The sequence below is a fragment of the Platalea leucorodia genome, assembly GCF_965183815.1.
Source record: "Platalea leucorodia genome assembly, chromosome: 3".
NCBI lineage: Eukaryota > Metazoa > Chordata > Aves > Pelecaniformes > Threskiornithidae > Platalea > Platalea leucorodia.
The window spans coordinates 40,542,288-40,559,291 of NC_138825.1; the positions used below are offsets into that span (position 1 = coordinate 40,542,288).

General features: G+C 40.4%; 1 protein-coding gene across 1 annotated transcript in view; it reads right to left on the reverse strand.

Annotated features, from left to right (window-relative positions):
* The window catches only part of KIF26B (kinesin family member 26B), a gene marked incomplete at both ends in the record, with an annotated part of 300,168 nt that overhangs the window by 88,057 nt on the left and 195,107 nt on the right, over positions 1-17,004 (reverse strand). The window lies entirely within an intron of this gene.

Here is a 17,004-nt window from a genome sequence, read left to right on the forward strand (position 1 = left end):
CAGTAAAGGACGGTAAGGGGGAGCTGGTAGCCCCACTCTGGCCCGCACAGAGTGAGCAGCAGCATTAGCTGAGCAGGAGGGAAGAGAATGTGAAGCTTCTGTCTCTGATAAGTCCGTTAAAATGCTGTTTCTAGCAAGCAATATCTCAAATATCAGCTAATACAGACATTTGATATTGCAGTAATGGCACCTGGACCAATTACAGGTCTTTTGTATGCCTGTTTTCACATAACCAGAGTGAAACCAAGTACTTGTCTACTTCTATCTATAAAGAAAGTAAGACATGATGAATTAGGTGCAAGTGCCTAAGATTTTAGGCACCAGATCTTTAGCAGATGTAAATAAGCACCAGTCAGCAGAGCTGCTCTCACAGAGCTCTGCCCTGATCTATTCAATCATCTTCTGCTGTGGCTCAGGCATCTTCCTCCCCTTTTATAACAGAGTAAGGTCAGCAGGACAGCTGGGGGAAGCTGGATGGGAGTGAAGACACGGACTAGTGTAAGAGGAAAAGGCGGATTCCAAAAAAAAAAAAAAAAAAGGAGACAACACAGAAGGCAGCCCTGAGGTGAACAGGGGAAGATGAAAAACTGGCACTAAGGAAGATGATGTGGACGGACCATATTCCTGGAAGCAAAGACATAAGGCAATGAGGGGCAAGCTGTAGTCAGGGGCTGTATTCTGCAGAGTAAGAGTGGTACTGCAGTCCAGAAAACTAGACACAGCTAGTAAAAGGGCAGGCCGGAAGAGTTAAATATCACAGTCATTAATGAACTGAAATTAGATTATAAATCCTTTTAGATCTATGACCCATTGGGTAATGATGCCCTGCCTCTTCATTTCACTGCAGAGACCATTTCTGCTTATGAGACTGTAAGCAATTAGAATGAGGGCCCTCGCCACCATGAAACATATCAGAAGATACACAGATCAGAATACCAGCACACCACAAACTATATACTTGTGGTGCAGCTACTAATAAGTATGTAAGAAATGCAATGGGATGTAATGTTTTTGGCAGCTGCTGTCAGTTAACAACAGAAATAGGAAAGATAAAAAGCAAGAAAACTAGAGGGCAAGAGGCTGCAGTTGCCACAACAAAATTTCTGTATCAGAAATAGAATGAAAAGAAGATAGTGCCCTATTTCACTTCGTCAGGAGGCGATCGCTTCTCTTGTTATTGGTATAACAACAAGCAGTCCTCACAGTGAGCATTTGGTTCTGTTCTGTTTTCATGTACTCTGGGCCTCCCAAACCCATTGGTCCTGTGAAAACAAGCCTTCTGAGAAAATAAGCAAAGAGTTTAGGAAAAAAGTGGCACTTTTTATGGCAGCAAAACCAGCTATTGAATTCCAGCTTTGTAGCACTGCTGTACTGTGGGCTGGCAGCTTTCAGAAAGAGAAGCCTCTAGGTCTGGGGTTTGTAAGCAATTTGCCACACTTGTCATCCTTGCTGTATAAAAGCCTTTCCCGGAGGACATTGTTCTAACAAAATTATCCCCCGCAAAGGCCAGCAGCATGCTCATCGTGTCTCAATCAAGGCTGCATAAAGAGGAAAGTCAACCATGCATGTCTATCATTTGGACAATTAGCCTTTCTGACTGCAGACACTATTCTAAAAGGCTAGTCCTCAGAAGCACCTAATTTCTCAGTTGGAAATTATTTCTCTTTGTCTGTCAGAAGCACATAGCAATGAATGTCCTCTGAGAACAATATTCAGTGGCTTAAAGCAGAATCAATGCAAATACATCAGAAGCATCCTTGTAACCTCTCTATGACCAAGCAAAAAAACCATTGGGTATTTGTGATATGAAGTAGCTGAAAACAACAACAAAGGAAAGAAGACGAGCACAGCATACTAGTCCTCGTGCATCTCTATTTACAGTTTGATACTGCTCCTGTCAGTCTTTTTCACTTAGCCTGTATTCACTTCGCACCTCATCAGCTGTATTAACTACAATTATTTTAAAAAGGAAAAAACCCACATGGTCAAAAGAAAAGGAAAAATTATTTCCAAGGAACTCTTCATAATCACAATAGACTGCTTTAATCTCTGAATGTATTCTGTATCTAATTTATACTAAATTATACTACCTTCTATTATCAGTTAAGTTTTTTAGTGTTGTCTCATCTGTTTGTGCTCCCTGGTAATTCAAAGGAAAGAAAACCCATGAATTGCAGGAGACATCCTTACAGATCCAGAAATTTAAGGGTCTGATGAACGTAACTGATAAAATAAAGCAATTTAAACAACAGCATAAAAACTATTGCTTAATCTGTAATAATGATTTATCTACCACCTTGTGTACTTTCTGTGAAGGCAAAGTTCTGAGCCAGGAAAGGTCTAAGAATTTCCAGTTCATTCTTACTTTCCTTCCTTCGTTCTTTTGTGACGTTTTTAACACCTACTCAAAAGAAATTCTTCAAAGGGACCAGATCTGAACCATGATGACAAAGGCATGTCTAGGTGGAGCTAGGAGTAACACTGTTTTTTTTTTCAGTCTGAATTGAAAGGAAGGTTCACTTCTTTCTCTATCTATCTTATCTCTAAGATCAGCAAAACACAGACAAATTGGCTTCCTAATGGGAGAAAAAAAGCACAAGCAAAAGCATTTTTATACTATGGGGTTGCAGCGGCCTTTACTTTCAAGCTCAACTAAATATCAGCAAATGTAAATTAACATCTCACTTAATCTGAAGCTCTTCTTGCCAGTCTATAGTCCTCCTCATCCTTCCTCCTCCCCTGTACTCTTGAGCTTGATGTGGTCTCTGGCAGCTATTTGTAAATTAAAAGGCACCACTGCATGACAGAGTTGTTTTTGTTTGACTTCTGCAAGCACAGGCTGGGACGTGAAATGAAGGCATGATTGCTGGGACAGCCTGCCCAATGTGTATAAATCAAGATTTATTTTTGTAATTTTTTTTTTAATTAATTGAATTAAAAACTATGGAAGATGCCACGTTGACAATTTTGGAGGCCACAATCTTTCCCTAAACAGACCAGGTACTGCATAAACTGTATCCAGATCAGTTTACCTATTAACATACCCCAGTTCTATTTGACTAGGGCCATTTCAAGGGGCAACAGGATTGTTTAGTGTCTGTGCCTGTTCAATCTTGGGCTCTCAGTCAAGAGTGCTAATTCACATACTGGTTTTCCTGACTTATTTGTCTGTTCACTGAGAGACCACCAACAGCCTTCCCTCCACTGCTCTGAATCTCTAGCTCTCTGGATTTTTAAAATATCAGGTCCTAAAACTGTCCTTTTAAGAAACTATCTTTCCATTCTGCTTCCATTTTGGGATATATTACAAGCTACTAAAATGAAACAGGCTCCCACAGTCTCTTTGAAAAATTGATTTCTCCAGCACAACATCTCTCTGGGGATCCAAAGAACAGAATTCCTGCACATCCCCACACCGGAAAAGGCAGTTTCCGGAGGGCCGCCTGCCCACTGTGGGGTGCCTGCTGTCCTAAATAGTCCTTGAACTCCAGTTACCACACGTGTTGCTGTTCTGTGTGGTGTTACTGGGTGGGTACAAGGGCAGAAGATCTGCGAACATCCCCTTCAGCTTGCACAGCCAGGCAAAAGCAAAGTACAATTTATCTTTCCATTCTTAAAAATCCCAGCAGCAGAAACGCACAGTGTTCATGAAACAACCATTTTAATTCAGCATTTGCCTTCTGCTTGCGAGAGTCGTAGCTGAATTTGGTTCATATTGTTTCAGAAAGCATTCTTACACAGCCTTACATCCTTTGGCCTTCCATTCAGAAGCCTGTTTTGATATCTAGCCCTAAAGAAATTCCCTTCAGATGGTAACATTTACATGACAGATACTCAATTCAGCTGCTGACTCAGATCTTAGTTATTTGTTGTATTTCCACAATGTGCTAAAGCATCGCTCATTATGAGGTATGAAAGGTCAGTCTCCAGAAAGTATCAAAATCAATTACCAGCCTTTAACTAGTCACAGTTTGAGTTTCTGATCAGCTGGACTTTGAACAACCATTACAAATTTGGAGTTGAATCATTTACTTCAAAATAAGTAAGCACATCGCAATGTAAGGCTGTGTGCATTTTGTCTCTGCCAGTTAGGAGGAGGATGCTAACACTCCTCCAAGGAGATGAATGAGGGGTATGGGTGGGTGGCAGTGCTGTAGGATTATGGTGTCAGGAACAAGGGAGGGAGAAAGCATGTTACCACGACTTTGCTTTATCTGTCTTGTCAGGTCATTTGATCCTGGACTAAGTAATGGACATGTTTACTTAGTCATGTAGTTTTAAAAGATTTCCAAGGGGGGCAGAGAATTTGGTGAATACTGTTCTATCTCACAGAAGTAAAAGAACCTAAAAATAAAGCAAAAAAAAATAATTGGAACATGAGGGAGCAAGTTAAACAGAAGTGGAAGGGTGGTTGAGAGAGGTAAAGATAAGTGTAACTTGCAGAGAAAGGAAAGCTGAGCTTTGTCCACAGTTTGGTATTTTAGACTCACTTGCTAGCTAGAATATATCCTCTCTATCCATGTTTCCATATGCTCTAGGACTACCCTGTAGGAGAGAGAGATTGATATAAATCATTTCATAACAGACTAAAAAAGCCAGAAAACCACAGAAAACACACTGAGATGCAAAGGCTTCCTATGAAAACTCTTAGAGCCTAGAAGGTGTTTTCAGCTCTTACAATCCTTCCTTGAAAAAGTGAGGGGGGGGGGGGAAATAAATGCAGGGCAGGCACCCACCCTGTGTATTTGCTGTCTATACAGTAACTGGGAAATCCAAAAGAAAATATTAATAGCTTGCCTCTGTGGTACTCTTTGCAGATCTGTCTAGTCCCCTGACCAAATGTCCACAATCTAGCCTTGAGAGGCAGTGGATGCTGACAATGCCTGAAAACAAGGATTGCCTCATTACTCGTTGTTTTGTGATTATTGCCTGAGAATTTAGGGAAGGGAGACCCAGACATATGAGAAGAGCAGTTTCAATTTTTATACTTCAACTCTAGTTTTCCGTAAGTCATTGCATGTCTTTCCTTTTTCCCCCCTTTCCTCCCTTTAGATGCAACAAAAAACCAAACCATTTACTGATGCATATGTAAATCACATCGGGGGGCAAAAAAAAAAAAAAAAGCCTTCCTGAATGAGAAAAAACGTTGACATTTAAGATGCAGTGCTTAGACTGGAACAGGCACAGGTAAAAGGATTGCAGGTTCAGAGGCCACCTGAGGGTGCAGTGGTAGTGGTAAGAGTATCCCAGCTAATGGAGGTGCAACAGCAAAACTGAGATAAACAGGAGACATCAGTCGCAGTTAGGCACAATAAGATGAACATCAGAGACATGGATAGGTAGATGGAAAACATTTGTGAATCATTTCCAGGGAGGAAACAAAAAGAAGAGAATCTGGATTTGGATTGATAGGCTTTAATAGCATGACAGCAGCTATTATCATGGGTAATGAGTATCATAGATACCCAGTTTGTTGCCAGTTTCTGTAAAGATGCCTATGAACCACGAAAGTTTCAACATCCACATGAATTCACATACTCAGAGTGTTTCAGTCACATAGTTCACAAGATGAAAATGTTCCACACACTACTTTTGTAAGCATAAGTAAATGGAGTCTGCCCACTTCTCATTTGGCCAATGTAGTTTACCTGCTTTCATTACTTCATCTTGAGCGTGAAGCTGGTGAATTCACCTACTCCTATGTTCATTCGTGCAGCTCTAATCTACATCATTTACATTAGCGGAAGTACAACCCGAATGATGAAGAGCGACCAGCCAACAGTGTACAATTTCAGCAGTTAACCATCAAACTGTGCTGAACACTTACAATACTAATGGCATGCACAGAAAGCTAAGGATCAGTATACAGATAATACATCCTTTTGTCCTTGCCTCCCCTGCTCCAAGTTCTCTCTCATCCCCTCCCCTCCAAAGGACTTAACTTCTTATATCTCTTGTTGCTGAAGAAAACAATATTTAAGCTTTCTCCACCCTTTTAATCTGACAAATCATGGAGGGTATTCCTGTGGCAACCAACTGTGCTGAACTATTCTGTACAGTAGACTGAATTCTTCAGTAATAACAATATTACATGCAGAAGCTTTTTGGACTACTAAAACCACGTTAAAAGCAGGATGACATATGATTTACAGTGTTTGACACTGAGCTCTCATATTGCTAGTTTCACAAATGATGCTGCTTTCCAGAAGAATGGTGGAGTAATTGTTGTGCTGCAGTTCTTTGCTAAGCTTCTGTTCCATCAGTGTATCGGGTGTTCAATCAAATGGGCTTCCCTTGATAGCCTTATCTCTCTGTGGGCCAGTGTTGCTTGGATGGAGCTGTGTGAAATGGCTGCACATTGCACTAGCTCCAATACCTATTTCATTAAGAGCAGAATTTGAGTGTCCTGAAAATTGCTTAGCAAATAGGACTTGCAATCAAAGTGACAGCAGTCTCATGCCCTAAGTAAGGCACATTTTGGTACCCAGCAGGGGACCAAAGAGTAGTTCTGAGTCATTATTTTAATTCTATTGAAAGGAACCATGCAGAGGCCCCAAATCAGGTAAAGCCCTGCCAGGTTAGTGACTGACAGACATAGGCTGTGCAAGAGAGGACTGGGAGGAACACAATCATCCAGTGCCAGAGAAACAGACACGTTTCTCTTTGCCCAGACCAGCTATTACACCTCAAGAGACTCGAGGACGCTGGGGATTTCATGCCACTGCAATCCAGAAGGAGCTTACAAACCTCCAGGGAACAGTCTGCATCAATACGTCCTGAAGCCTGAATATTTGACACTTGTAATGTCTCGTCTGCCTTTATACTGTGGGCTGGAGTGGGAGGAGAAAATGATAAGAGGTTTATTTAGAGGAAGGCAAATAATCAGAATAGTCATCTTATTCAGCATTATTAGTCCCTACTGAATTAGATGGATCAGCAAAAGATACTTCATTTCTTTGGAGATAAAAAAGAACAGTCTGAAATCTTGAGGAAATATTGTGCCTATTAGTGTCTATGTAAAAACCCTAGAAATAACACTCACAGAGATAAGATGAAGAATAAGAAAATAATAAAGGCAAAACAGCAAAGGCAAGTTTCCCACTATGTGCTGCTCTGCAATTAACTGTTTGAAGCAATTCCCAATCCCCTTAATCTCAAGAACTCTGCTTATCTGCCCATCCAGTTATTTTTAATTTGTACTTCTATTATTACTGCTGCATTATTAATACACCCTGATAAGATAGGAAATAGCTTGGCGGTGTTCTGTTTCAGCAATGCCTCACATGGCATAATAGTCTTTATGATGAATAACTCCCTCCCATCTGAGGAGATTCATGATTCCCACCGCTCACGGAGTACGAGGCCCTGGGGGAATCCCTTTTCCTCCTCTGCGTTGCTATTCCTTTTCCCAAAAAGCAGCCTAGGCCTCCTTGTGTTTATCACATCTGCACACGCTGTTATCAATCAGGGTGCACGCCTTCTCCTTCTGTGTGGCCAGGCGATACGCATCCCCGGTGCTTCTGTCAGATCTTGTGCCAGCACATACCTTAGCGCTGCTCCTCATAGCTGACAAAAATGCAACGTTTAAGGTATTTTCTTGGGGGCGGGTGGGGAAAGGAGGGCAGCTTTTCTAGCCACGCTGCTTCCAGAATCTGGGCTCAGGTGCTGCGGCAGAGCTAGTCAAGAATGGATTTCTATTGCAAATCAAGATTTGTATTTGTATAAACCTCCAGCAATACCAAATGGTAGAAAGAAGGGGGCAAGACATTAAAGCAAAGATAATTATGCTCATGCTATACAGTTTGAAATACATATGTCATGTTTTCTGTGGGAAAAGGGGGCAGGGAAGAAAGGATCAACAGGTTTTTAAGTTTTCCCACATATATGTTTCTGTAATGGAGTATGTGATGCTATAAAGGTTATTGTACAGCTTTCCTCCTGGCATTTTAATACACACCACATTTGACGCCACATCTTTTTCTAACTAAGCGTCTCCCCTTCAGTACAAACATTGTAAATTGAGCAGATCTGTGGAAAAATCCAGCAGCAATTAATATGGATGAGAGCAACTGGGATCTACAAAAATACAATAGAGCCTCACAGATACCTAAAGAATTTAATGTAAAATGCTGCTATTTCTATGAGCATTTTCAATCACCTCACAGGAGAAAAAAGATCATGCAATGTATAGGAGGAGTGAGCTAAGCAAGAAGAAGGATATTATTCTTGATTAAAATCCGTGAGAGGTTACTGGGAATGTCTTAAGGGAATGTTGAGTTCTCTCTCTCTCAAAAAAAAAACCAAACAAAAAACAACCTGCTAGTTTATAAATAAAAGCAAGTCTATAGCTAATTAGCCTCCCAATTTTTTCAGATAACTTGCTCAGAAACTCTATATATAGCGTTTTCTGATATATTCCCACCGTACTGGTGGGGAGGGGGAGATGAATACATTTATACACATATATATATGCACTTATATATATTTCTAGATACAAATGTACACACCATATGTATAGTGTGAATTACACATATACCTACCCATCCACCCATCGCAGGTGCACCCACTCTGTTTCTCACTTCTGAGTGCTGCAGGAGAGGTTTTGAGGGTCACAGGCCTTAAAAATTTATTAACCTACCTCCTGATTTTTTAAGATCAAACAGGTCAATGATTTCAAACTTTGTTTTTACCTTTACTATATAGAAAGAGTCTTTCATAAAGCAAAATGGGAACATTAAAGTATTGCTTTTCATACCTGGCATTTCATATCTCACTATCCAACGAAAGATCTTTTAGCTGCTAATTACTTTAGCAACAACACAGAAGAAAAAGTCTGTTTACATTTGGAAAATGAAACAGCATCTGGGTATTAGGAATCCAGATCCACTAATGAAATATTTCCGAAACCCAGGCCACGCTGCCTACCCTTCTGGGAAGGAGTCCTCACTGGAAGTGATTCACAGGTCACATTACAACGCAATGAGAATCTGGGCATCTGGGGGCCAGAGGCTCTAACCTAATGGGCAACCAGCTTTACAGACCCATCCTGGCAGAAGTACAGCTGAACATCTCCAGTCCTTAAATCAGTACAGATCAGTTCAGCTTTCCTTTGGTGTGCATAGGGCCAAACATGCAAAAGCCTGCATGGTCCTTTTCCTTGAAGGTCTGGTTGCTTTATGCAACCTGCTTGGTTACATGCAGGTCTGCTCAACCAGACCCGGATGCTGTATAGCGAGCCTTAGATGTTTCTTAGACTGGAAAGGAGAGGATGCAGACTTCCACCTGGAGGAGAGATGCAAGTATCTAGAACTTTCTGCAAGCATCTTGTTACTATATCTCCTAGTAGCTGGTTTTCTATTAAAGTTAAATGTTCAGAGCAGAACACAAGAAGAGACTGCATTCATACTCAAGGAGAGATTCATTTCACTTTGCTTGAGCCAGCCAAAACACAGATATCTCATTCTAATGTCTAGGTTGCCTCTGTAATCAACTGAAAAAGAAAGGAACATCTGTTAGGCAAGTCAGCCCATCCTAATATAAGTAGCACTTCTCTCCATTCCTCCATCGGAAGAATTCATGTGACCAGCCTAAATCAGGACAGTGAACAGTTCACTTAAGCCAGCAACATGAATCACAGCCTAAGGGAGTGCAATAATGGTGGCACTAAAGAGTGAGGAAAAAGTTACGGAGATAATGACTTGGAGCATGGGGAGACATGCTTCTCATAAAATAAGCACCAAAAAATGGATAAATGTCTCCAGACAGATATTCCCAGAAATGGGTTTGATTCCTAAAGGAAAGGGCAAAAAAGAGGGAGATGGTGAATGAGAAGAGATATATCTAATGGTATTCTCAGTATCAAAATACAGTTCACACTAGGCTCTTCCTCAGCTGAGCTGGTTATCTATTTAAGTCAATGTTGTATCAGAGAAATGAGGTAAAGCCCAGACCTTTAGGATAATAGAAAACAGAATAACCTTGCGGCTGAATCAAGAGGCTCAGCCGAATCATTAGCCCGTGATGTTACAGCAGTGCTATAGTGGAGCCTCCTGCAGTGTCACCAACCCGCCTGCACCACTGAGCACTGCTCTCAGGCACATGCTGAGAGGAGTCAAACACAAAAGGAAAAGGCTGGGAGGAGAAGAGCTTTAGGAAGTTTTAAAGAAAAAAAACCTTGTAATAAGGCCTACAGCTGAGTGCTTAAAGTACAGTGCCTGCAATTTGCATAAGATCTCAGAAAACTTACCATGATCCCAGGTTTAGCAAATTATTCAGCATTTAAATTCCTTCCTCAGCATTGTCTGAGAAACACCCTTGTAATTTTTAGTTTCTTTCATCTTGACTTTCCTGATTTATATTAACCTCTTCTTCATGGATTTAAATATGAATTTAATGGGGTGAGAGGTGTGGAAGAGAGGGCAGGAAAGAAGGAGACACTTCAAAAACTGCTACTGAAAGTCTTAGAAATGAAGTGGAAGTCATTAACTAGAACTATCATAATGCCCCAAAATATCAAGCAGCAGTACAACCTAAATTGAAAAGCAAAGGAAATAAAAATACAATAGCTCAGAAAAACTTTGAGGAAACCAAAGTGTTAAAAACAATGAGTTTTTATGTTCTAGAAAAATCCAGTAATTTTCATTCAAAGTGCATAACCTTCAATGTTCAAGGGATTTTAAAATGTGGCCACTGCACTGCCATACTATTTCAACAACATGAGAATATGTTTAAAGCATACTTACTAGGTGACCAATATTAAAGATTTCTGTAGCTTCATTGGGTTGACAACATTGAAACAATCAAATTAATTGACCCATGTGGGCCTTATGTATAAGGCTCATCGCCAACTAGATGTCTACAAATTATGGTCATTCATGCCAGTAAGTGACTTCAATCAAGAAAACAGTCAACTAACCTAAAAGTTATAGATTGCTGGGCATAAAATCATGCATCTATGACAATGCAGAGGGCGCTGTATAAATAAAGTCACTTAGGAACATACAAAACCTAGTGTAACCAGCCTGCAGTAATTTGAGCAAGCTAATTTTCTTTTGATCATCAACGTTTACAGGAAAATTCATCAAAACAGACCAAGGCAAATAATACAAAACTAGGCTTTAAAGCTCTTTCCCTGGGTGAAATGTACTGTAAAAGAATTGGTTCTTCTAACACAGAAATAAGAAATGTTATCAAAATGAAGTACAGCCTTTTTCATATTTTGTCTGTCCAGTTCAATTCCACCTGGAAATCTTCTCCATCCACCTCTCATGCTTACAAGTTCACTCATCAGTACAATTTTTGACTACACATAGGAAGACGCCACTAAGGGGAGGAACACCATTTTTGGCATTCTTCAAGGCAAAAAAGTAATTTACTGAGCAACAGTCTCTTATCCAGATTTGCTATCACCAATAGCTGGTGCTCAGATTACTGTACAAGTCTTCCTCCGTGACATATGGAAAGAGAGGTTTTTTTCCCAAAGCTAAGAGTTTTATTTAAGGACTGTTAAGTTACTCTCTAGAAAAACATCACTTTCTGTGTTGCTGTTTTCACCCCCCTCCCCCAGAGAAAAGGGAGATGTCTACTAGTTTGAAAGATGGCTTTTTTTAATGGAAAATCAGCAGAGGCAAAGGAATTAACAGAAGAGAAAGATACCTTAAGTATCACACTCGACCGCATGGTGCCCAGATTGGTGGAGCACGCCTAATGCCATATACCAGAACTGCTCCATTTTGTGGAGTCAGATGTAAGGACAGCAGTGGTATTCTGCCTCCAATTTTCCCATTTCAGATGTAAGCCTATGCCTTGGTGTCCTCCTCCATTTACCTGCCTGCATCTGCAATGCTCCAGGAAACCATTACACTAGCATCCACTTGCCACGAGCTCCTCTCTGGGGTCTGCTCCTTGCCAACTGACCTTAGGAATCCCATTATCAGGAATGACAGCTTGTCGGGCCAGGAACTGTGGAGCCACTTCTAAGCTTTTAACAGCTTGTAGGTGGGCCAAAATGGACCCACTGCCCTTAAACTAGCACATTAATAGGTAGGGGTGAGACCTAATCTTCCCCTCCTAAAGGGGCTGGCTAGATTATATGGCAGAAATAAAGCCCTGCTTCTCCACACAGGAATTTTCTCTTGCATGGTGTAAAGTTTAGGCAATGGGCCAGGTTTTCCCTTAGCAGGCTTGACTGATATGTGCTTCTAGCTCCCATGAAGTAGCAGCTTCTGCACTTCACAAAGAGAAGGAACAGCAATTATGGCTGTTCTCTAAATTGTGGAAACATGACTGCATAGAAATGGCTTTAAAATACGCCTTTCTTTAAACCCCACAGCCAACCAAAATGCAATCTGACAGACTCCTGGCGTGCCTGGGTTGATACTTCCACACGCAGGACAAGCTTTACTTTAGAGAAAGACTAACTAAGTGTGCATAGGAAATATGATTGAGGGAGGTAAGAGATTATTGTTTATGGCAATTCTTCCAACTTCTATTAATTTCACCTTTTTCTTAACACAGCTTGAGGTATTAAAGCTCCTCCCAGAAAAGCCCGCCTAGCAGGAATCTAGCCAAAGAGCATGAAAGCCTCCACCAGGTCCTGACAGTACATTTGGTGAGGAAAATGCCAGTTCTGAGCAACTCTGTCTGGAGGGCAAGAGGCCACCTGGATTTCATTCCAAGTGGAACTAACTATTTAATTTGTACAGCAATCATGTTGACAACAAAGATGAACACATATGTCTCCTTTAAATGCCTCAAGGGATAGTCCTTTTCTTTTTTTTTTCCCCATTTCAGTAACCATGGTAACTTTGGGAAAACCTCAGAACTTGTTTTCTGTGATAAAGGGTTTAAAATCGCATTTGTCATCTAACCATTACCTTTTTCCCCCTATATACCTGAGTGATGAAAGAGAGAGAACCTCTGCTTTACAAAGGAAAGAGAACCTCTTTGATTCTCTCTGAAAAACCTTCAAGATGGGTGGCAGTGTAGTGAAATAGAGAACGTATTTTGCAAGTTCTGCTTATTTTTTTGCTGACATTAACACAGGTCATAAACACCTGCTTAATGTATTCCATAATGTTGCCAAAAAAATCCTCACATCCACCAATCAGCTAGTCAAAATGCAAACTCTGATAGTAGAAAAGGAGGTTTCCTATATCTTTTGGACTTAATCAAGATGTGCATCAATTTTTGTTCCCCTTAAATCAACTTTGCAAATCACAGAAGTCTAAGAATGTCCCTTTACTTTCCACTGCCCTGATACAAAGAGTTGACTCTCAAAAACCCTTCTCTGTGCTGCTTCCTACCCTGCCCTACACACTTGGAAAGGGCTCCTCAAAAGCATCTGCAGTGTAACCTATTACTCCCCCTTCAAATATTGTAATAATCTCCTCTTCTACAACACCTACCAAAGCTTCACAAGGGGTATCTAATATTAGACTGCTGATGGGTTGAGGACACCACTGTCAAGATGACTGATAATACCTCATTGTTTCTTCTTGCCTCCTGTCTCTCTGTCTATCTGGTCTTCCTCCCTACACTGAGATCATAAGAGCTCTGGGACAGAAACAGTGGGTTTTTTTAATCTGAATTTATACATTATTTAGCAAAATGGGGCTGGGCTCTGCAAGCAGGAGTCCTGGTGCTAAAGAAAAATAAAAAGTAAACACAGTATCACAAATTACACTCCATTTTGCTAATAGGTTAAAATGACTTCCTGAAGAAGGTTCAAGGATGACTTCTTTCTCCCTCATAGAAACCTTTTGCATAAGGATCATTTTAACGCACAAACATTGCTATTTTATTTTCAGATTAATAAGTACCAACAAACAACAATTCACTCCAAAAAGTAATATATAAGGAAAATTAAACTCATCTCTGCCCAAACATAACAAATACCTCTCAGTGACAGAGTTTTATAAGACTACACATAGAAAAATAAGAAATACAAGCACAGAGACCACATCCATTCATCCTAAACCCTGTGCCACCTGAAAAGAACCTATTTATTAGGGCAGGCAGAAAATTTTTTGTACAAGCTGGTTTTCATTGGTAATGTGGGATTCAGGAAAACAACATCTTTCACAGAAAGGACATTTTGGGTTTTCATCAAAAGTCTTGGTTTAGTTTTGCTTTTGTTTGACAGAAAATGGAGAAGGGAAGCAGACTGGGGAGCAAATCTAAGCAAACCTTACTAGAATGCCCTTACTCTAGTTAATCTGAGTGCAGTCATGGAATGATTCATTATTTCTGCATGGAAAGCCTTTTTGCTCTGTTTCTTGACACATTGTCAGAAAGGACAAAACAGACTTAAGGAGTATGTTCCAGAAAACAGTGGGACTTGGGGAAACTGCACATACAGTCATCCAGGGCAGTGGCACTCTCTCTGTGTATAAACCCAGAGAAAGCAATCTGCCTCTCTCGGAATATGATGGTTCAAAGACAGCAGAGAGAGAAGGGAAAGTGATGCTCAAGCTGTGGCAGTTTATGGAGCAGGACTGTCGCTCAGCCCAAAAGAAAACTCTTTGCTCTCAGGAAACAACTGTGGGGATACCACACTACCACCTGGGATCAGCTCCCTCTGCCAGCAAATGCAAACCCAAAGCACATGTGTATGTTATGACCCATACAAGCACCACTGTTAATATATTTGCAACATGGTCACAAAACTTTTATTTTACTTCAGGGAGAGCTTTTTGGAAATGAGCGCAACAAAGAATCTGATCTTTTACTACTTTATTTCACTTTGACACTGCTGTATTTCTGCTAGGGTCAATGGTGTATCTAACATCGAAATAAAATGGTGATTATGCAGTCTCAACATTTCATTATTAATATAATCTTCCTCCTTCTGTGAAGCTGAACTTTAGCTTTCAACTAATACTTCTTCCAAATTCCAGGCTGGTACAGTTTGATTTGCAAGGCCTTTTGTAAGAAAAGGTGTGAAGCATGCAACCTGAATATATATTCTCTAATTCTCTTCTCTTTGTCAGTTTAGACTCTTCAGTTGGACTCATATCCATACTAACTGAGCTGCTAATTAACTTTTAAGTATGTTGCTGATAGACAAATCCTCCTAGTTTAACTCACAAAAATTATATGCCTGCACATGACAGCTGAGAAAATCTACAGTTTTAAATAAATCATTGTCATCAATTTTGCAATGAGAAGTAGAATCTTTGAAATTTCTAGTAGAAGTGAAAATGTAAAAGGGCAACTGTTTGGTGGCAAGTTCATTTTAGAAAACTGTGAAATGAAATTTAACCTCAAAGTCTAAGCTTTGAAGTACCTGACTTCCTACCCTGGCAGCGTCTTGGATACCCACCCACCCTGGCAAACTGACAGCTCTCAAGCTGACACCAAGCCAACAACAGCCAGTGTCTACGCCGGGGCTCCCAGCCCTATAGCAAAGAGCCTGCCTTCCAGGAAGCCCTTCCCAGGGCAGTCGGTGGCTGGCTGTCCCCAGGGGTCTCAGAAATCCAGAGCCCTTGGCAACAGCCAGCCTTCCAGTTCTGGTGAACCCGACTTTCCAGTAACAAACTGTCATCTGAGAAATTGCCCAGCCCACTCAAACGCAAAGTGGAACAGAGCTTTATCACACTGGGATTGCTGGTAAAATGCTATCTAAACACAAACCAGAAAAAACCCTAAGTGACTGAAAATAACGCTTGGCTTCCCTGAACCTGCTTCCTCCACATGGGTCCACATTTTATAAATCTATACCCTTACAAGAAAACACTATATGGTAGAAAATGCTGAGAAAAGTAACAGTTTTTAGCATGTTCCTATCAAAACATGCCAACTAAACTGAACAGAACATATATAAATAACAACAATAAAAATTAAAAGCAAACAAGCTGGAAATTCCATTACTTTATCTGAAGTTTTCCCCAGTCTGACAGATAAATTACATCGTTATCTTGCAGTTATTTATTCATTATGCCTCATACCTGTTTCTGACATATTAAAATTAAAATTGTGCTACAGAGGTAGACTGATGGGAAACTTTGATAAAAGTATACGACCTTTACGTCATAATTATAGGGTGACTCCTAGAAGAAACCAAAGAGGTAAAAAATGAAACTGAATTCCAGAAACTGCAGGACGGACATATTTTTGCTAATGGAAATGTGGAAAAAAAAAGAATTGTCTGTATTTTGACTATATGAATTAACCTAATTTGATTTACTACTTTGGAGAAGCATGTGTTAAAACATTTTTTAAAACCTCTTAGTTATTTCCCATATACTCTGATAGCCAAGGGATGGGTAAGTCTAAACTGAAAAGAAATATCCTCCTTCATCTTCTGGACTGCAAAATTTCAGTCTTACACAGCTGGAAAGCCTGGAGCCTGTTCTGGTACACGGTGTTGATGAAGAAGCAAATCATAAGTCTGTTTAGGCATATTGCAAAACTGTTTCCCAAGCCCCGTCCACTGGAAACAAACCATTAGAGGAGCAAGAAAGGTTCAGATCAAGCTTGCGGTGTTTTGACAGAGCTATATTTGTGTCTGTATTTGTGTACACCCTTTTCTTGGGGAGGGTGCAAACGGATAGTCAGGAAAAGTGCCCACACAGTTCAACAAGGGAAACTGGTCCCTTGTTTTCAGGAACACACCCTTCATTATTCCTCAATGGAATTTTTATTTTTATTCTGATATAACCTGTCTGAAGCACAGAAAAGTAAGAATCCTGAGAGCATGGCTTCTATTGTAAATATTTTCCATAGCAGCTTCTTACAACAATGAACAAGTTCAAGCTTACTCCTCCTCCCACTAAAGTCAGAGTATGCATCACTACTAACTTTTATAAGATCGTGACAGATTTGTACATTTCTTCCACCTACCAGGTCAGAGGAAAGGAAGGGAGCCCTATGTGGAGGCAATCCCTTTTCAAACAGGCATTAAACCATCCATGAAAGTAATACCATTGTTCTTTAGGAAAACAAACAAACAAACAAAAAACCTGGAACTGCACAATATAAGTGAGCATCCAAAATCAGCAAGGA